Below are 21663 nucleotides of genomic sequence, written 5' to 3'. Positions count from 1 at the left end.
GAGCCTCGGGGGGGCTGTTCTAGATCAAACGCATTCTAACTCCCTCTTCACTTAGCCCTCCAACTCCTTCTTTTCTCAGCAGAAAACAAGGTTTTGCTTCACTGAAGTGGTAAGGATGCCCTGCACGGGACACACAAGATGGACGATTCACCCTTCATAATCAAAAAATAAGTGACTAAAACAGAATCAGCATGACCTACTGCATATACAGTTAGGTCCATAAATATTTGAACAGAGACAACTTTTTTCTAATTTTGGTTCTGTACATTACCACAATGAATTTTAAATGAAACAACTCAGATGCAGTTGAAGTGCAGACTTTCAGCTTTAATTCAGTGGGGTGAACAAAACGATTACATAAAAATGTGAGGCAACTAAAGCATTTTTTAACACAATCCCTTCAAAAGTAATTGGACAATTGACTCAAAGGCTATTTCATGGGCAGGTGTGGACAAGTCCGCCGTTATGTCATTATCAATTAAGCAGATAAAAGGCCTGGAGTTAATTTCAGGTATGGTGCTTGCATGTGGAAGATTTTGCTGTGAACAGACAACATGCAGTCAAAGGAGCTCTCCATGCAGGTGAAAGAAGCCATCCTTAAGTTGCAAAAACAGAAAAAACCCATCTGAGAAATTGCTACAATATTATGAGTGGCAAAAAACAGTTTGGTACATCCTGAGAAAGAAAGCAAGCACTGGTGAACTCAGCAACGCAAAAAGACCTGGACGTCCACGGAAGACAACAGTGGTGGATGATCGCAGAATCATTTCCATGGTAAAGAGAAACCCCTTCACAACAGCCAACCAAGTGAACAACACTCTCCAGGGGGTAGGAGTATCGATATCCAAGTCTACCATAAAGAGAAGACTGCATGAAAGTAAATACAGAGGGTGCACTGCAAGGTGCAAGCTACTCATAAGCCTCAAGAATAGAAAGGCTAGATTGGACTTCGCTAAAGAACATCTAAAAAAGCCAGCACAGTTCTGGAAAAACATTCTTTGGACAGATGAAACCAAGATCAACCTCTACCAGAATGATGGCAAGAAAAAAGTATGGAGAAGGCGTGGAACAGCTCATTATCCAAAGCATACCACATCATCTGTAAAACATGTGATGGCTTAGGCGTGCATGGCTGCCAGTGGCACTGGGACACTAATGTTTATTGATGATGTGACACAGGACAGAAGCAGCCGAATGAATTCTGAGGTGTTCAGAGACATACTGTCTGTTCAAATCCAGCTAAATGCAGTCAAATTGATTGGGTGGCGTTTCATGATACAGATGGACAATGACCCAAAACATAGAGCCAAAGCAACCCAGGAGTTTATTAAAGCAAAGAAGTGGAAAATTCTTGAATGGCCAAGTCAGTCACCTGATCTTAACCCAATTGAGCATGCATTTCACTTGTTGAAGACTAAACTACAGACAGAAAGGCCCACAGACAAACAGCAACTGAAAGTCGCTGCAGTAAAGGCCTGGCAGAGCATTAAAAAGGAGGAAACCCAGCATCTGGTGATGTCCAGGAGTTCAAGACTTCAGGCTGTCATTACCAGCAAAGGGTTTTCAACCAAGTATTAGAAATGAACATTTTATTTCCAGTTATTTAATTTGTCCAATTACTTTTGAGCCCCTGAAATGAAGGGATTGTATTAAAAATGCTTTAGTTGCCTCACATTTTTATGCCATCGTTTTGTTCACCCCACTGAATTAAAGCTGAAAGTCTGCACTTCAACTGCATCGGAGTTATTTCATTTAAAATTCATTGTGGTAATGTACAGAACCAAAATTAGAAAAAAGTTGTCTCTGTCCAGATATTTATGGACCTAACTGTAAGCGGACCATAGATTGCATAAATGATTATCCAGAAAAAACAAAAACAAAAATAAAATCAAAATGAAAAGTAATGTAATAAAGGTGTAGAGATTACATATATGGAGTATGTCAGAGGTGCCGATTGCAATCGCTGATCTTGTCATTGCACCATTTCAGATTACATGACTGATAATCAGAGCACATGTCACGTGTACGACTGAGCACCAATCTTCTAGTTCAGCTGTGCCCACCCCTTCTTCTGACAACCAATAGCGTCCTACCTGACAGAGTGGTTGCTGTACGAAGAGTTAATAATTGTGGCAGGTTCAGTAGCAATCTCAGCACTTTATTTCTTTTATCCATTCTGTTATGGTATTTAAAATATAAGACATCAGACATGTAGCTGTGTTTACCCAAAATTAGCACAGTTCTGCAGCTTTAGTTTGCTTCATGGGATTCTGGCAATAGCTTGATGCATTGAAATGATTCCACAGACAAAATATCTTTGTTTTTAAAAGCTTTAGTAAAAATTCAAGGTAAAACAATTCACACAAAAAAAGAGAAAAAATGATATAGCAAAGAAAAGAAACGTTCTTGTTTAAGAAACATTCTGTTTAAAGCTTAAATATTGTCACACATGTGCGAGTAGGAGGAAGCTGAGTGGACCAAGTGGACGTAATAACCCACCAGGCCAGGGGGTGGAAGGGTGTGCTAAACCTACTTCTGTTGTCTCTACAGGCCAAATACGGGAAAACCTACCAGACGCACCATCAACGACGTCACTTCCAGTTCCATAAGGAGGCCATCATCCTGCCGACTACGCTACTGTGAAATGAACAGCCTCGACACACACAAAAAGGTTTGGGACAACCACCCATATATTGGCCCTGGCTGCAGTGGGGTTTTTTTTTTAAGCATTCATGTGCATTGGTTTGAGTCCTGAACTGAACTGTCTGGATGGTGAGATGATGGCGGATTTAAAGGCCAAAACCAGAAGTAACATCATCCGTGGCGCCGGAAGTGACATCGTCTGTGGCACCAGAATTGCAAGTGACATCGTTCATAGCGCCGGAACTGGAAGTGACTTCGTCTGTGGCACCGGAACCAGAAGTGACATCATTGATGGGGCGTCTGGTAGGTTTTCCTGTATCTGGCCTGCAGAGATAACAGAAGTAGAATTAGTGAACCCTGCCACCCCCTGGCCTGGCTGGTAATTATATCTTTTGTCATTCTTTAAGTTTGCTCATACGGTTGAACCATTTCTAAATGGTCAGAAAACTGTATGCCTGTCCCATTAACAAACTGCAAATGGGTCTATCAGTCCAGGCTAGCAATGAGCAAAACACACTAACTTAATGACCACACTGTACTGCAGATATAGCTAAGAAAGTTCTATCTCATGTTAATGTACAGGGGGTGAAAGGCTATACTATAATCTATAGCTATAAAATAAAATTGTGTTCTATTCAAATTAAGCAAACACTAATATGAGTTTATCTTAAAGCTTAACTTTCTGAGATTGAGCTCCTCTTCTGTTTGTGTGGCCCACAGCCCCTGTGCTGCTGTGTAAAGAGTTATTAGCTGCAGGGTGTTCAGCTGTTATCTCTGCCCTTTTTTCTATTTTTTTCTTATTCTGTTTAACTATGTAAAACAATGAGACATCAGACAGAGGAGCTTCTGTTCTATTTGTGAGGTTTAAAACATGTGAGTCGCTTATTCCTTCTCGCTATCCTCTACGCATTGTACTTCCGGAATCAGCATTCATTGGTTGGTCAGCACTTCTGCATACCCTGCCTGCCCCTCCAGGTTGTGGTGTCGTGGACTAGTTGGTCTCAGTCGTTAGCTTTGTCTCATTAGGTGATTGTGTTCACGAGAAAGCGCATCACCAACTGCCCCCTACTGGCTAAGATTACATAAATGGAGGCCACGACCAAAAATCTTTGGAAAAGTCATCTAATGTGATATCAGCTTTACTCGTCACTGGCAACCCCAACACCTGCCTTTACCTAGAAACCAAATTTTCCTAGTGGAAGATACACAACATTCAGGGGAATTTTCATTCACTAGAGATCTTTGTTTTAATACGAAATGACAGGCAGGCAAATGTGGAATTAATGCATGAAAATGCTTCCAGACAGGAACTAAATGCAATTAGATAAATTCTGCTAGAAGCTGGAATTATTTTGCTTTTTTTTTTTCAAGGCAAATCCCAGAGTTTCGCTACAGCTTTTTGCGCAAATCATTTTGCTCATCACTAATCATGATGTTGTAGAGGTGTATTGTAACTGCTTTGCGTTGCTGCATTGGTGTATTGAGAGTGCTGGTAAGTTGTAGAGATTCTTCTAGGAGTCAATAGTGATCCGATGCTTTTGTATGGTGCCTTTCTTAATGCTGTTATCCCAAAGTGCTTCACAGAATTCACATAACTAGTGGCAAGTTCTCACAGAAGAGACAGTAATGGGGAATGACATTGTGACCTTTGTGGCTTTATATGCTGCCTTTCATATCAAATACCATTTTATAGTGGTACTTCTCCTCTTACCAAGATGTTACCACACCTCAGTTAACAGTTTAAGCCAGCAAATTCATTTAACAATTACAAATTATACAGTAGCTCTGTACATAAAGAGATTGGAAAGGCAGTATATAATAGATAGATAGATAGATAGATAGATAGATAGATAGATAGATAGATAGATAGATAGATAGATAGATAGATAGATAGATAGATAGATAGATAGATAGATAGATAGATAGATAGATAGATAGATAGATAGATAGATAGATAGATAGATAGATAGATAGATAGATAAGGCACTATATAATAGATTGATGTAACAGGCACTATATTATAGATAGATAGATAGATAGATAGATAGATAGATAGATAGATAGATAGATAGATAGATAGATAGATAGATAGATAGATAGATAGATAGATAGATAGATAGATAGATATTTTTTTAATTTTAAAAATAAACTTTATTTAGCACAATAACAAAAACATGAACACAGCAGTAAAATGCAGTTAATAAACATGTTGCATTACTCCACTACTATTGCCCCGTACACGCCTTCTACTCCACACCTAATATTACAGAATTTCCATAATACATAAGTAATTCATCATTTGTTCATTACACCACTACTCCCTGTATATGCCTCCTAATCCACACATAAATATAAATAATTGTCCCTAATAAGTACACATTTCATAATCAGTTTACTCCCCCTGTACTCGTCTCCTACCCCGTACATCACACTCCATTATACACACAGTACTGTATTCCTCAGGACGTCTCCTGTTCTAGGCTTACAACCATCCAGTATGTAAATATTGTGAAGGACATTTGGAGAAGTCACCACCCAGTCACCAACTTGTCCCTCTCAACAAAACATAAAACACCCCTAAGCCCCCATAAATCACAGAAGGTCTGCATGTCTCCAATGAGGTGGTGGTATGTGAATTCCAACTTCAATCGGCACTTCACCAGCACTTTAAACATCAGGAGCACATCGGTGGTCTTTGAGGTTTTCTCTTTGTTCCTCCTGGTTTTGAGGATTGAGAGTTTTGCTTGGCCCAGAAGATAATTGCCCAGCACACACTTGTTTCTCTGTCTCAGAGTATACTTAACACCAAAAATAAAGCAAACAGGTGACAATGACAGTCCTATTCTATCAAAGAGAATCTTGAGAAATGTAAAAAATGGTTCGAGGCTTTTGCAGTTAAAAAAAAGGTGAAAGACAGTTTCTCGCTGTTGACAAAACGGACAACAGTCTGATGTTTCCGGTGAAATAATCGATAAGAAGGAGTTGGTGGCGAGAGCCCCATGAAGAAACCTCCATTGTAGGTCGCCAATTCTTTTTTGCAGTGGGTGTTTGTAAAAAGTTCTCCACGCTGGAATTTCATTCACTCCAACATGCAGTTCTTGTCTCCACCGTGTGTCTGGCAAGTCTCTAAGAAATCTGTAGAAAGTCACCTTAACACACACCTGGTAGAGCTCATTTTTTCCCATCGTGTCATACTGCTTGTCTATTAAGTTGCCAAATCTCAGAATGGAGCCCGGCTGGTCGGTGCAGTCTGTGACGTTGGGCTTGACTTGAATGACGAGCTCCTTCACATCTGAGTTGAAGATCGTATTGTCTGAAGAGACGCTCTGGCACAGTGACCCTGCGCCTAAGGTGACTAAGGCCTCCTTAAAACTGGCACAGAAAGTGGTGTATGAGCCGTTCAGACCTCACGCCCAGGACCGATGTGAGGTGTGCTACAGTGTGCCATGTGCCAGTGTGGTTATTAACAAGATGGCCAATCTTCGTAATTCCACTTTTAATAAGGACTGAGGTGAAATGATATGAGCAGAGCAGACGAGATTTCAGCACATTATTCCAAATCAGAGGTTCCTCCAAAAAACAATGAAGATTACCGAAAACAAAACAAGATCTCTTAAACTTACTATGCCAAGTAATCAACATGGACTGATAAAATTTTGGCAGAAATGATAAAGTTAGTTTAGAAAAATCTAAGAGGAGTAGCTGTTTGTCAAATTTTAACTCGTTCACTTTGTGTAAAAGTACAAATGCCAGGTCTCTCCAAGGCAGGCCTTCTGGACCATAGAACAGCCTCTGCAGCGTCTGGAGCCTGAAGGCCTCGATTTTACTCCTGACGTCAATCAGGCCCTGCCCTCCTTCTGCCACTGGTAGGTGCAGCACACCTCTCTGGACCCAGTGCAGACTGTCCCAAAAAAAGTCAAGGATGATCGTCTGTACGGATTTGATCAGAGCTACTGGTGGATCAGCACACCTGAGCTTGTGCCAAAACATGGAGGCAATCAAGTTATTCAGAATTAATACCCTGCCTCTACATGAAATGTCCCTCAGAAGCCACTTCCAACGGTTCAGCCTTGCTTGGATCAGATCTGTCCACCCCACCCAATTGTCTACAGCGGTGCCATCCGTGCCTAAATATACTCCCAGGTACTTAAAGACATTCTTGTTCCATTGGAGGGTCTCAGGAAGAGCCGGAGGAGATGCGAGTCCCCATTCACCCACCAAAAAGCATTGCTCTTCAGCCAATTGACTTTTGCTGACGTCAGTCTTTGAAAAACATCTAAGCAGTTGACTAAAGTGTCTACGTCAGATGAAGAAGACACAAACACAGTCACATCGTCTGCGTAGGCAACGACCTTAAAACATGTAGTGGGGCAAACTGGGATGCTGAGGCCAGAAAGACGACACCTGAGCTGCTGTAGGAGGGGCTCAATTGATAAAGAGTAGAGCATCCCTGAGAGGGGGCAGCCCTGGCGAATACCCCTGGTGACAGAGAAGGGGGCTGTCAGGGCACCATTAATCTTCAGAACGCCAAAGACATTTGTGTAAAGCATCTCAATATATTTGGAGAAGGAGGACCCAAACCCAAAAGCTTGTAAGACTCTGAACAGATATTTGTGATCCACTCTGTCAAAAGCTTTTTCTTGATCCAAAGAGATCAATCCTGCCTTTAAACCAAAAAGCTGTGAAGTCGTAATTAGGTCTCGCACCAGAAATATATTATCAAAGATGGAGCGGTTTGGCACACAGTAGGTCTGATCTGACCTGACGATGCTCCCCATTACCCTACGCAGGCGAGTAGCCAGAGCCCTGGACAGAATCTTGTAATCCGTACATAAAAGGCTAACAGGACGCCAGTTCTTGAGGTCAGACAGATCTCCTTTTTTTGGGAGCAGAGCGAGAACAGCCCTTCGACATGATAATGGCAGTTCATTGTTCATTATGCTCTCCCTGAAGACTGCTAATAAATCTGCACCTAATAAAGTCCAAAATGTTCTAAAAAATAAATAAAAAATAAATTACATTCTGTGCATTATAATGACATTCACACTGCTACAGAATTAATTTTACAAGAATAGATAGATAGATAGATAGATAGATAGATAGATAGATAGATAGATAGATAGATAGATAGATAGATAGATAGATAGATAGATAGATAAGGCACTATATAATAGATTGATGTAACAGGCACTATATTATAGATAGATAGATAGATAGATAGATAGATAGATAGATAGATAGATAGATAGATAGATAGATAGATAGATAGATAGATAGATAGATAGATAGATAGATAGATAGATAGATGTAACAGGCACTATATTATAGATAGTGTGGCACCCGGCTGGGGTTCATGCCCGGACGGGATGCCCAAGAGGACCGGAGGAGGGCTTGTGCCTCCTCCAGAACACGAGGGGGCGACCGCCCTGGTTCTATTGGGGGCCACGGCTACAGAGCTTGGAAGCTCAACCCTGTAGGGGCCCATGATCACCGCCAGGGGGTGCCCCGATGCCTTTGGAGCCCTGGACCTTAGCACTTCCACCACACCCGGAAGTGCTGGGGGGAAAAGGATTGGGGACACCCGGAGGACTTCCGGGTACACAGCCAGAGCTTCCGCCACACAGGGGTGTGTCAACGGAGGCTCCTTGGGAAACACCTGGAGTCCATCCGGGGGTGTATAAAAGGGGCTGCCTCCCTCCATTCAATGGCAAGAGTCGGGTGGAAGAGGACGAAGCTCGGTGGAGAGGAGTGGAGGCGGACCAGAGACTGAGAAGGCATTGTGTTGTGTGGCTAGGACTTAAGGGGTGATTGGTGCTGCGGCACTGGGTTTGTGCACATCAATAATTGTAAATATTGTAAATAAACGTGTGTGTGGTGAAACCATCATGTCTTCCTGTCTGTGTCCGAGCTGTTCCCCACAATAGATAGATAGATAGATAGATAGATAGATAGATAGATAGATAGATAGATAGATAGATAGATAGATAGATAGATAGATAGATAGATAGATAGATTTGTTTTCTGGTTAGTTTTTTGAATGATATGCAAGTTTCTTGTGTCCAGAATCTGCACATCAGGACTGAGTTTCATTCTCTCACTGGCTGTTGTATTGTATCACATCTTACACTACACTCTATTTTTTAAATGATGCTTTGTGTATGAGCATTGCACACTATAGGCAATATTTGAATGTTATCCCATCTGCCAATGGCCAATAATTTAAGATCTTTAAAATTGGTTTTGCAGCAGAAGTTTAAAAGTGTATTGGTGAGTCTCCAATTGTAGGCTGAGTTTTGCCCTCTCTGCGCTTTCTTGCTCGTTGGTCCTTACAGCACGACTACTCCCTGATTTTCATTTTAAACACACTCGGATTGTTTGATTCCAAAGACTGGCTGAAAAGTGAATCCACGGATTGGCTTCAGCTTTGCTGCTGAGCTGTCCATCCCTGCTTTTTATTACCTTTGGATAAGTTATGTCATATTGTGCCTGCCACCTGCTGGTTTAGGTGCCTCTAATATGCCACAGTTTACTGTAATTGCTGCCTTTCAGCCAGTTGTTAGAATGTTGGTTTTCAAAAAGTGAGGACTTTGAATGCACACAAAACCAGCAGCACAGCAGGTAATCTCAACAGGCTCCACTGTTTGTCACCGACTGTCTCTGCTTTTGGCCATGTGACATTTTGACACTGTACAAAAATGGAAACAGACAATGGCAGGGGGGTTTCTGAAAGTTGCATGTCACCTCACTGAATCGTGTGCAACAAGAAACAAAACCTTGTAAACAGTTGAACTCAAGAGCAGACTCCTTTATGATCAATACGCAACCTTCTTGGACCCAGGGTCTGCACATCAGGACTGCCAGTGTGTTAAAGTACCATTGTGGAGTGAAGTCTTCCTAGACTGAGTGTTTTGTAATAATCAGGATAGAATTGAGGGTGTAGAGTTGATTGGACCATTAGGGTCAAGTGACCATAATATAATATAACTCTCAGTGTTTTGGAAGAGCACAGATACAAAGATCAAAACTGTTAAGTTAGCTTGGTAGGGAAAATTCTGAGCAGATGCAGGAAAGTCTAACTAGGATGGAGTGGGATAAGCTTTTAAATGTGGAGACAGTCAAGGAGCAGTGAAACAAGTTTAAAATTGTTTTATATATGATGCAGGACAAGTACATCCAACACATGTGAATTAGTAGGAAATGTAAAAAAGTGGGTTAATAAGGATATAAAAAGGAAGCTGCAAAGGAAAAAACAGATGAATAAGACGTATAAGATTAATAATGTAACGTGAATCATAGGGCATATGAGAACATGAGGGCAACCATTAAGAAAGATATTTGAGAAGCTAAAAGGCAGTTTGAGAAGAATATCGCAGATGAGGCCAAAGATGACTCAGATGAATCCTCTCAGTGTTTTAGTAGGAAAAGAACAGTCAAGGAGGAGATGAAGTGCATCAGGAATAGTAAAGGGGAATTAAAAGATATGAACACCGAAATAGCAGATTCCCCAAACTCACATTTCTCTGAGGTCTTCACATGTGTAGTAGTGCTACCGGTGGGAAGAACTCCATTTCCCAGCAGCCCAAGGGGGATTACCCACATAGGATGACTGAAACGGAAGTAGGGGCTGCTGGGGAGGAAAGAGGCCAGCGGGAAAGTTGAAAAGGGGGAGGCCTGGTAGAGCTACAGGAGATCGGTGTGTTTGTGTACCCTGTCCAATGTGTCATCTAAAAAGTCAATTGTGCCCCTGGATCGTTTCCCATTAGGATGAATGGATTGTCTCATGCTTGCCTGTCATGTGTATAGTGGTGGATTAATCATTGTGCATCTTCAAAAGGAGCGCTCCTTGAATTCTCACCCCTCGCCGCTCAGGATTACCAGTAGGATTGTTTCACTGTAACAAATAGTGTAGCACACTGTGTATAAACCTGTTAGGGACAACTGCTTTGGGTGGTTGAGACCTGTCAGAGAAGGATGGGCCTACCTGGAGAAGCTGGCATAAAAGCAGCTCCATGATCGCTATTTTACAGACACAGCACTTCAGACACTTCTCTGGGCCGCTGGAATCCATCTTCCTTGGGTGTGTGGTTGCCAGTGAGCATCACTGTGCTAGTGATTAATGGGCATACGAGTTGCCTCTGAGGTAAAGAGAGGTGGACAAAAGGGCGAAGTAGCTGAGAGATGACACCAAAGTGCTCACTAAGTGTCGTGTCTGCGAACTCTGATCTCGTAGCTGCTTTTTTACCGGCTTCTCCAAAAGTCCCAATCCTTCAGGCAGTTGAGCACATGAATGAGATAAAATGTGTTTGTGGTTAGTAAGACAGTGGTGTGCCTCGGGATGATTTTGGTCACAAAATGTGTGCCACCTCAGAAAAAAGGTTGGGAAATACTGGTCTACAGAGCAACAGTACCTTTTCACATTTTACTATGGTTCAGCCTTGTGATAAAATCATTTAAATTCACTTTTTCGTCCTCAAGTAACACTCAGAACCCGACATTGACAAAGCAAATTTTGCAAATTTCTTAGAATTGAAAAACTGAAATATCACACAGACACCAATATTCAGAACCTTTGGTATGACACTTAAAATTTGTCTCGGGTGCATCCCATTCTATTGATCATCATTGAAATGTTTCTACACCGTGTTTAGAGTCCACCTGTGGTCAGTCCAGTTGATTGTACTGATTAGGAAAGGCACATACACCTGTCTTTAGAAGTTTAGCATACCCTAACTAGAGCTGCTGATTAGCTCAGCATACTGCATCTCTGTTGTTAGTAGTCATTAGTACTAAAATATAAGTAATACATCATTTATAAACTGTTTATAAACCCACTTCTATTCTGTTTCTTTTCTTGGAATTCTCATGTGCCACTTGGTGCCACTGCTCTACTGCCAAGTTGTTTGACTTCTATGGAAAAGTCATCTCGGATAAAGGAGCACTGGAATCATCAGGTAGAAGGGTCCTTTCATGTGGTTGGTCGGCCCAGCACTGGCTCAGCTTTATCTGGTTTCCTGATGTGCTTGGACAAGTTTCTGACATTTATTAACCTTTTATGCTATTTCTTTATGATGAAAGCTACTGTGGCAAAGGCGCTATATAGGCGTCGACCGACACATACTGACAACGGAGGCACATGTAGAAATAAATGAAAAGGTTTATTTTTCTTCACCTGTGGGGTACGTCTTCCCTGTGTCCCACAGGCACAACACAGTCACAAAACAACACACAAAGTAAATCACCCCAGACCACACTCTTCTTCCTCCACTACTCCATCCAAGCAGCTTTATCCTCCTCCTCCCGACTCCAGTGCCTTGAGTAGTGGCCGCAGGCTCTCTATATAGTTCACCTGGAAGTGCTTCAGGTGGCAGTTAACCTAGATTAGGCTACACTACCGGGTGTGGCTGCGTTGCCGCCCACTCGGGCTTAGGAAGCCTTGCAGCTCCCCCTGGCGGAGGCCATGGAGCCAACAGGGATGAGCTCCGGTGTTGCAAGGTATTGGCCCTGATGCAACCCGGGGGTTGGGGGGGGCTGCCCCCACATGTTCCTGGGGATGTAGTGTGCATCGCATGGCTGCTCACCCGGATCCAGTATCAAAGGGGCGTCCCAGCCGGGCATGGGTCCCAGCCATCCTCCACACTACATTACCCTAAAATTGTTCTCTCAAACCCACCAACCCCAATGCTGATAGCAGCAATACTTCCACAGGGAAAGACATGAGCAGCATTCTTTAAGCATCTTTCAGGTAATTCAAAATGCTGCTGCCAAGAATTTTTACAAGAACCAAAAAGTACAAACACATAACTCCAGTTCTCAAGTCCTTACATCTGCTCTCGGTTAAGTTTAGGGCAGATTTCAAACTCCTATTTTTAACTTATAAAGTCTTAGATAGCCAGAGGCCCTGCTTACTTACCTGAACTTATCATTACTTACAAACCTGAGCACTCATTGAGATCTTAAGATGCTTTTGATTCCAAGAATTAACAAAATAACAGTGGAAAGTCGAGCTTTTAGTTACAGGGCTGTGGAATGATCTGCCTGCTACTATAAGAGGTGCCCCTTCAGTCTCAGCTTTTAAATCCCAGCTGAAGATTCACAATGACAAGAGTTGCTGATTAGCTGGGCATAATGTATCTCTGTTGTTAGTCATTAGTTCTAAAATATATGCAATATGACTTTTATAAACTGTTACTAACCCTCCCCTATTCTGTTTCTCTTCTCGGTATCTTCATGTGGCATTTGGTACCACTGGTCTACTGCCAAGCTGTTTGCCTGCCAATGGAAAAGTCATCTGAGCTAAAGGAGCACTGGAATCATCAGGTAGAAGGGTCCTTTCATCTGATTTGCTGGCCCAGCTGACTCAGCTGTAGAATAGCCAATAGTGGGGAGGCGGCTTTTTGGCCGAGGTCTCCAGGTTTCTGACTGTGTTTGACTTGTCTGACTCCTCTTCTTCAATCTGGCTGTGGTTCTACAATTAGTTGATGCACATATGTTGTTGTTTTTCATTTATGCTCATTATTTTCTACTTTATATTCTCATTTGACACTTGGTGCCACTGCTCTACTGCCAAGTTGTTTGCCTACTTATGGAAAAGTCATCTCAGATAAAGGAGCACTGGAACCATTGGGTAGAAGGGTCCTTTCATCTGATTGGCTGGCCCAGGTCTGACTCGGCTGTAGAATGGCCAATAGGCTTTAACCGAGTTCTTCAGGACTCTGACTGTATCTGGCTTGTCTGACTCCTCATCTGCAATCTGGTCATAGTTTTACAATTAGATGATGGACAGATGTTGTTATTTTTCATTTATTTTTAATAGTTTCTACTTTGTTTTTGATGTATCTGAACAAATCTGTATCTTTATATGTGATAGTTATATATTTAATGGTTGATCATCTCGTCTTTCATTTTGTCTTGAGAGTTCTCGTGGAGCTCTTCTTCTGCACTCGGTAAGGAGTGCTGTGCAAGAACAAAGTAGTTTGTACTGTTGTGTTGTATTTCTGAGGTGGCCAGATTAGATTGGCCATCTAGCTCTGTGAAGAGGATTACTTGTGTTCTGTTTTGTGTGTTGTATTTATCCCAGTTTTTGGCACACATTGTACACCCAACCTACTTGAAAGGGGGTCTCAGTCTGAATTTCTTCCATTCTTTTCCTTAGAAAGGTTTTTTTGGGGAGTTTTTTTCTGGTCTTCTTAGGGAGTCAAGGCATGGGGGCTATCAAAAACAGGGTCTTTTAAAGCCCACTGAGGCATTTCTTGTGTGATTTTGGGCTGTACAAGATACATTGCTGTTGTTAAATAGAAGGTCCACAGTTGAGAAAAAAATAAGTCATGACGCTGAAGGAATTTCCTGCAGAGTTTAGAGATAGAATTGTGTCAAGGTACAGATCTGGAGAAGGTTACAACATTCTGCAGAAGGTTTCAAAGAATAGAGTTGCCTCCATAATTTGTAAAGGGAAGAAGTTTGGAATAACTGCAGCTCTTGCTGGAGCTATCCACCCAGCCAAACTAAGCAAACAGGGCGAGAAGAGCCAGGGTATGAGAGGTGACCAAGGACCCGATGGTCTCTCTAGCGGAGCTCTACAGAACCTTTGTGGAGATGGGTGACACTTCCAGAAGGGCCACCACCACCGCAACACACCACCAGTCTTGGTGTTATAGCAGAGTGGCCAGACAACACATGAAAGCCCGTTTGGACTTTGCAAAAATGTACATAAAGGACTCTCATGAAACCAAAATGTAACTGTTTGGCCTCAGTTCTAAATGTCAGATCTGGAGGTAAGCAGGCACTGCTAACTGCCTCCATAATGCCATTTCAATGGTGAAGTATGGTGGTGGCAGCATCATGCTATGGGGTTGTTTTTCAGTGATGTGGATTTGGAGACTAAACAGGGGCTGAGGGAAAGCCAAACAGAGCAAAGTTCAGAGATATCCTTAATAAAAACCATCCTCAGAGTGTTCTGGACCTCAGGCTGGGCCAGAGGTTCACCCTCAAACAGACCAATGAACCTAAGAATAAAACAAAGACAACACTGGAGTGGATTAGGGACAACTCTGGGAATGTATTTGAATTGCTTAGCCAGAGCGTGGGCTTGAACCAAATTGAACATCTGTGGAGAGACCTGAAAACAGCTGTCCACTGATAGTCTCCATCCAACCTGATAGAGCTTGAGAGGATCTGCAGAGAAGTCCCCAAATCCTGGTGGGATTAGCTTGTCATGTCAGAACCAAGAAGACTCTGGGCTGGAATCGCTGCCAAATTATTTTCCTCAGCTAACTACATAACATCTTCAAATCTTTTCACTCCAGCCCAGGGTTACCAGGATTGGTGCCTATCATGCCAACATCACACACCATGCCAATTGACCTAACACACCTGCTTTTGGGATTTCCTTTATCATTTTGCAGTAGGTTCTATGCACATTCAAAGCAGGTTGACTGGATGATCTTGGTGTAGGACACTAGATAAAATGCTACACATGATCCTGACCTAAACATGGAGTGGCACAGTTGCTCAGTGATCAGTGCTGCTGGTTTACAGGTGAGCCTTTCCTCCAGATTCTACACTTTTCCCATTATGTTAACTGGATACTATGAATTGGCCTACTGGGAGTGAGTTGCTTGCCTCCAGCTTCCATAACCCTTAAGCTGTATTAAGGAGGCTCAATAATGAACAGATGGACCATATAACATCCAAAGTGACTAAGAACAGGTCAGTTTCTAAAGTTCAAAATGATATTTCTGGAAAATATCAGGGTAGTTATTAATTCTTCTTCTTCAGAGGTTGGCAGCAATTGCAACTGGAACTGTGTTAAGGTTTAATGGTTTATGTAAGAACCTTTTAGAAGACATCAACACAAGAAGAAAAATAAAAGTTCATTAGTCGGCTGTCTGAACCTCTCAATTGAATGACGGTAAGAGAAATGCCAGTGGCTACGTGCGCCCAGGTGCTCTGGCACAGATCTTTATCAGACCAGATGTCACACAAACTGGCTGCAGCTCATTTAACTTAGGAAACAGCCTGATTGGGCAGAGATGGTGTCACAGCGGACTTCAGGAAACCCAAATAACATTTGTCAGAAAGGAGCTGAAAGTCGAGCAAGGTAAACGTGACTGCCGGCTGATCTCAGAGTGCGCTCTGAGCCCGCCGGGCACTCCAGCTACACGGCCGTTTTCTGTTAGCTCCTCCGTGTGTGTTTTTGGTGCTGTGTGTGTTCAGTACACAGAGCACTGCCATCCATCTAAGTCATTTAGTCAACGCCACTACTTGCTATCATCCTGAAAGCTGCAGATAATGGCCAAGTCAGAGTCTGGGCGGTTGCATCATCAGCTGCTGTTTTAACTGAGCACAGTAGAATTCCATTAAGTGTCTTAGAAAGCTGTCGTTTTTGGTCAAATTTAACTTAATATAGCACCTCTCACGGAAAAAAAACATCCCAAGCAGTGCAGCACAATTTACAATGGCCGTTCACTCATCCGATTTTAATCCTGTTCAGGTCCCGGGGAGTGGAGCCTATTCGGGCAACACTGGGTGGTAGAAAGTAACCAGCTCTGGATGGGATGCTGCTTAGATAAGATATCAATTTTAGTATTACTACTAGCCATGCTACCTGTCGGATAAAGGAAATAGAACAGTTTAAAAATATTTACAATCTCTTACCCTATAGGTACTATACATTTAAACAGACTGTTACAGACTCAAACCAAATAAACATGAACAAGTGTCCTTATAGCCATTCTTGTCTTTAAGTTCTGAAAGAGATAGACAGACAGACAGAACAGAACAGAACAGAACAGAACAGAACAGAACAGAACAGAACAGAACACAGCTTAATAGGCAGAGAGGCAAGACATTATGTAATAGACCGACATTGAAGCTTTGAGATAGATAGACAGGGAAGGCACTGTATAATAAATAGATATAAAAACTGTCAGAAAAAAAGCAGGGAAGACTCTATAGAATTGAGAAGAAACCAGATAGATAGATAGATAGATAGATAGATAGATAGATAGATAGATAGATAGATAGATAGATAGATAGATAGATAGATAGATAGATAGATAGATAGATAGATAGATAGATAGATAGATAGATAGATAATGTAATGCAGTATATAACACATAGGTAGATTCTCCATTGTAAATTGCCTGCTCTCTTATTGTTAGGGGGTTTATAAAATTCTCTCCATGCTGGTCTGACCTCTGCTTTTAAAGTTAATTTTTCAGTCCAGGGCATCATGATGGTGTTTTTTAGATTTAAATAATGAAAAACTTTGATGCAGTATACATACACATCTTTCTTTTTTAAAGATCAAAAAAATTCCTTTTCCTGTTTGTCAAGCCATAAAATCAAGTCCTCCCTCACACCATTCATGACCAATTTGGGTTCCACCTCCAGATCAGAAAAGCATCCCTCCTCCTCTATCTTTGTATGCACTGAGGTCAAGTTCCCCTTACTTTCTCTTAGCCTGATGAAGTCTTTTCCCATAAAGGATAATAAATAATTGACAATTCTTACTGATCGAATGCCCAGCCTTGAAGCCAACACAGTGGGATCTTTAAAGCTCTTGTTGTCCTCCTCCAATAACTGAGAAAAAACCACAATGCCACTTTTGATCAAAGTCTTTACAAAACTAATTTTAAAAATGAGGGGTTATGAGGTACTATATGATACTAGATAGATAGATAGATAGATAGATAGATAGATAGATAGATAGATAGATAGATAGATAGATAGATAGATAGATAGATAGATAGATAGGAAAGGCACTATATTATAGATAGATAGATAGATAGATAGATAGATAGATAGATAGATAGATAGATAGATAGATAGATAGATAGATAGATAGATAGATAGGAAAGGCACTATATTATAGATAGATAGATAGATAGATAGATAGATAGATAGATAGATAGATAGATAGATAGATAGATAGATAGATAGATAGATAGATAGATAGATAGATATGTAAGGCAGTATATAACAGATAGATAGATTTGAAAGGCACTATATAACACATAGATAGATAGATAGATAGATAGATAGATAGATAGATAGATAGATAGATAGATAGATAGATAGATAGATAGATAGATAGATAGATAGATAGATAGATAGATAGATAGATAGATAGATAGATAGATCTTTATTTGTCCCCAGGAGGACATTTGGCTTTTTATGGAGGCCTTTGCGAGGCTTCATTATTTGTAACATTTAAACCCCTTCATCTGTTACATTTTCTGATTTGGTGGTCTGAAGTACTTCACTTCACTTGGCTCAAATGATTTCTCTGCCTATGAAGTGCACTCCTCTCTGGTTATTTTTTCTTCCATGCTTTGTCAAATGTCCGTTAATACTGCATTCTTGTTTCTGGTTGGACATCTGTAGATCTTATTAGTTTGTCTTTTTTGTAACCTCATTGTGCCTCCTTTAAGCCCCTTATGATTGTTGCTCTGCTGTTATTTGTCGGTTTGGCTTCTGCTAAGGGCTGCTTGACAGGAGGCACTTTGGAGCTCTGCTGCCACCCAGTGGACATCAATCATTGAAATTTAACTGATTTCTATTCAGTTTATTTGCAGTTTGTACAGTGCACTGAGTGCAGGTGCAGAGCAATGTAACAAGTTCTCAGGCAAAATCAATTAGCAAAGATTTTCCAAATACAGAAACAGTATACATAATGACACAGATTTGTTGAAACACATTATCATAAATGGAGACCAGCAATATCCATCCATTTTCCAACCCGCTGAATCCAAACACAGGGTCACGGGGGTCCGCTGGAGCCAATCCCAGCCAACACAGGGCACAAGGCAGGAAACAATCCTGGTCAGGGTGCCAACCCACCACAGGACACACACAAACACACCCACGGGCCAATTTAGAATCGCCAATCCACCTAACCAGCATGTCTTTGGAATGTGGGAGGAAACCGGAGCGCCCGGAGGAAACCCACGCAGACACGGGGAGAACATGCAAACTCCACACAGGGAGGACCCGGGAATCGAACCCAGGTCCCCAGATCTCCCATCTGCGAGGCAGCAGCACTACCCACTGCGCCACCGTGCCAGCAATATCTGTCCAATAAATTTATTGTTGAACTATGGGTGGTTTACAACAAAGGAGAGGAAAAAAAACAGTCATCATCATTAGTGGAGATAATAAACCTCTGGGGGCCCACGGTCAGTTATAACAGTCAAAGTCAGATGTATTCAGAGTCCCAGAGACCCTGACCAACTGGCCGCCCACCACCTGCTGGTAGTTCTTCAGTAGAGTCTCCGCTGGGTCATCCAATCTGATTACAGAACCTTTCCATCTGACAATTCGAAAGCTCTCGGTATCTGACATGACTATTCCATGGGCAGGAGAACCACTTGGCAGTAGAGTGGTGGCACCAAGAGCTGCATCAAAAAATGTGATTTGGAGGTTAACTGGTGACTCTGAAGTGGCCACATATGACTGAATGTGGGTGTTCTGCCTTTGAACCCCGTTCCCAGTCTTTGGCTATGTGGAGCTGGCATGTTCTCCATAGATCTTGGTTTCTTTCTTGGTTGCTCAAGGTTTTCTCCCATTTATCAAAAATGTGCACCTTAGGTTTACTCACAATTGTAAATTCTGAAAGTAAGTGTGGGTGTGGGTGAGTAGGCTGAAAGATGGACAGGCATCCGACCCCCAGTTGATTCCTGCCTTACGCATAACATGGAGTAAGCAGGTTTGATTATAAAGGGGTAGCAACACAAAAGTTGCATTTTGCAAAATTTGCGGCTTCGGTTGTTGTGGTGACAGTTCACATGGTTTTTATATAATTGTGCAGAGTGATCAGATGCATATTAATTCATTACATAAAAAGTTAACTTTATCACAAAAACCCATTTTCACTTATTTGGCCCTGTCACGAAACGTTGCTGCTTCAGCGTTTTCAGATTTTGTTTTACATTTCTATGGCATACTGAAGAAAAATTATAAATATTTCATAAGTTTCAAAGGCTTCTATTGGCAAATACATCAAATTTATGTAAAGAGTCAATATTGACAGTGTTGACCCTTCTTCTTCACAACTTCTGTAATTCACTCTGGCATGCCGGATATCAGCTTCTGGGTCAAATCATGACTTCTGGTGATCCATTCTTGCCTTTTCAGTGCTTGGAATTCATCATAGTTTGTGGGCTTCTGCTTGTCCACCCACTTTTTGAGAACTGACCACAGGTTCTCAATGGGATTAAATGGCGGTCCAAACTTTCAATATTATGATCTCCAAGCCACTTCGGTATCACTTTTGCCTTGTGACGTGGTGCTCCTTCATGCTGGAAAATTCACAGATTATCACTAAATTGTGCCTGGACTATTGGGAGAAGTTGCTCTTGGAGGACGTTTTGATATCCTTTTTTATTTATGGCAGTATTCTTGGGCAGAACTGTGAGTGGGCCCACTCCCTTGGATGAGAAGCAACCCCACATGTGGATTATCTCAGGATGCTTCACTGTTGGCACAATGACACAGGACTCATGGTAGCGTTCACCTTTTCCATCTCCAGACAATCGGTTTTCCAGATTTCCCAAACAAGTCAAGTCAAGTTGGGGAGTATGCACTGGTACAGTGCGTTGCCGCACCCACTACATGACGAAACAGCTCGGGATCCTTGTTGACAACTCCCCAGGCAGACACACAGTCCAGTCCCACCCTCCGGAAATGACCCTCCAGGTGATACATGGGTGACCCCTTGGCCTGGCCCAGCCACTCGGGTCCCCAACAATGTGAATCTTACGAGCTGGATCACCCTCAGGGAAACGCGTCACATGGCCGTAGTGCCGTAACTGACGCTCCCTCACAATGCAGGTAATGTGCCTCATTCGGGACTCCATGAGCAACTGCTCATTTGACACAAAATGTCAATCCAACGGTACACAAGGACTCTCCAAAGAGTTTTCGTCTCAGGTCACTGGATAGTGTCCATGTCTCACAACCATATAGCAAGATAGGAAGCACCAGGACTCTAAAGACTTGGACCTTCATCCTTTTGTGGAGATATCAGGAGCACCACACACCCCTTTCCAGCAACCTGATGACCCCCCCAAGCTCTCCAAATCCATCTGTTGACTTCATAGGAAGAGTCACCAGAGACATGATAGTCACTGCCGAGGTAAGTAAACATCTCGACAAGGTCGACACTCTCTCTGCTGATGGCCATGCCCATGAGGTCATTAAAGGCCTGGATCTTTGGTTTTTATCCAGAACACTCGCAAGCCCAGACACTCAGACTCCTCGCTCAGTCTCTCGAGTGCCCCAATCAGACCCTCCATTGACTCCACGAAGATCACAGCTTCGTCAGCAAAGTCAAGATCCATGATTCTTTCTTCACCAATAGATGCCCCACAGCCGCTGGACCCCACGACCTTGCCCAACACCCAGTCCATACAAGCATTGAAGAGAATTGAAGAGAGACTTGTTTCCCAAACAGTCGGAAGGAAAAAATAGGTATACACCAGTCTTCTACTGTCCAATCTGTGTACTTCCTGCAGTAACTTCAGTCTGTCCTTGATGTTTTTCTTGCAAAGAAGTGACTTCTTGACACAAGGCCATTGTCCAAAAGTCTTCGCCTCATTGTGTGTGCAGATGCCCATCACGCCCACCTGCTGCCATTACTGAGCAAGCTCTGTACGGGTGGCAACACCATTCTATAACTGACTCCTCAGGAGGAGATGGGCCTGGCACTTGCTGGACACTTTTAGCTGATCATCTCATGACAGGGCCAAGATAAGTGAAAATGGGGTTTTGAGATAAATTTAATGCAATTAATTTGCATCTGATCACTCCACAGCAATATGAAAACAATGTGAACTTCCACCACAAAAACTGTGGCCGCAAATTTTGCTAAACACAACATTTGCATCACCGCCAAAACTTTTGCTCCCTGCTGTATGGTGTGATGTCTCCTTAGAAAAGTGACAACATAAACCCAAAAAGCAGCATGCATAAGATACAATATATATAAATGCAGTATACAATTATACACAGTATGTTCAACAT

The sequence above is a fragment of the Erpetoichthys calabaricus genome, chromosome 10, assembly GCF_900747795.2.
Source record: "Erpetoichthys calabaricus chromosome 10, fErpCal1.3, whole genome shotgun sequence".
Lineage (NCBI taxonomy): Eukaryota > Metazoa > Chordata > Cladistia > Polypteriformes > Polypteridae > Erpetoichthys > Erpetoichthys calabaricus.
This window is presented reverse-complemented; position numbering follows the sequence as displayed.